The sequence below is a fragment of the Nannospalax galili genome, unplaced genomic scaffold (genome assembly GCF_000622305.1).
Source record: "Nannospalax galili isolate Female #2095 unplaced genomic scaffold, S.galili_v1.0 scaffold264, whole genome shotgun sequence".
Classification (NCBI taxonomy): domain Eukaryota; kingdom Metazoa; phylum Chordata; class Mammalia; order Rodentia; family Spalacidae; genus Nannospalax; species Nannospalax galili.
Window position 1 is genome coordinate 2917196 of NW_008352391.1, and position 930 is coordinate 2918125.

At 40.1% G+C, this 930-nt stretch overlaps 1 pseudogene; it reads left to right on the forward strand.

The window, feature by feature from the left end:
* Positions 1-234: 234 nt before the first annotated feature.
* LOC115067042 lies at positions 235-343 on the forward strand (annotated as a pseudogene).
* Positions 344-930: the final 587 nt, after the last annotated feature.

Consider the following 930-nt stretch of genomic DNA (forward strand, 5'->3'; position numbering starts at 1 on the left):
ATCAAATTGAATGAGAGCAAGGTAGCTCCTGATGTTCTGTGAGCATGGGGTGGTGGAGTGTGTGTGTGTGTGTGTGTGTGTGTGTGTGTGTGTGTATTTTGTGCCCACAAGTGCCAAAGTATGCATACAGAGTTCAGAGGACAACTTCTTGTGGGAGTCAGTTCTCTCCTTCTACCATATGGAATCTGGGGGATTGAACTCAGGTTGTCAGGCTTGGCAGCAAGTGTGTTTACTATAGCTTCTCAGCCTTTTGGCTAAGATCAAGTGTAATATCTGTTCTTATCAGTTTAATATTTTTATTATTTTTAATAATGTGTACCAATGGGGGGTGTATGTACACTATGTACATGTGAATTCAGATGTCTGAAGAGGCTAGAGGCATCAGATCCTCCTGGAGCTCGACTCACAGGTGATTGTGAGCCACTTGATGTGGGTGCTGGAAACCTAACTTGGGTCCTCTGCAAAAGTAGTCACATGCTCTTAACCACTAATCCATCTCACTAGCCCCCTAATATGCCAATTTTTAAATAAATAATATAACTAGCAAATTATTCTTAAAAAGATAGCATAGAGGATGAATAGAGAACTCAAACTGAAAAGAATGCAATAAACCACAGACACCAGTGCACTGTTAGTTAACACTCGCATGCATGGAATGTTCAGATGCACACATATATGCACATATATACAAAAGGCTTCAAAACACAGTTCAACACTGTCAGTATGTATTGTTCCTGACTATACAAATGCGTTTTTCATTGCCTTACCTTGATAGAAAAGCAGGGATTTTTTTTTTCTTGTCTTGAGATTATTCTTTTTGTAGACAGTAATGTAGTGAAGATGCTAGAGCCAAGCTTCTGAGATGATTTGAATTGCAGGTTTGTGATCTCAAGCTAGGCACTTAATGCCTGCGCTTCGGAAGTGGCCAAT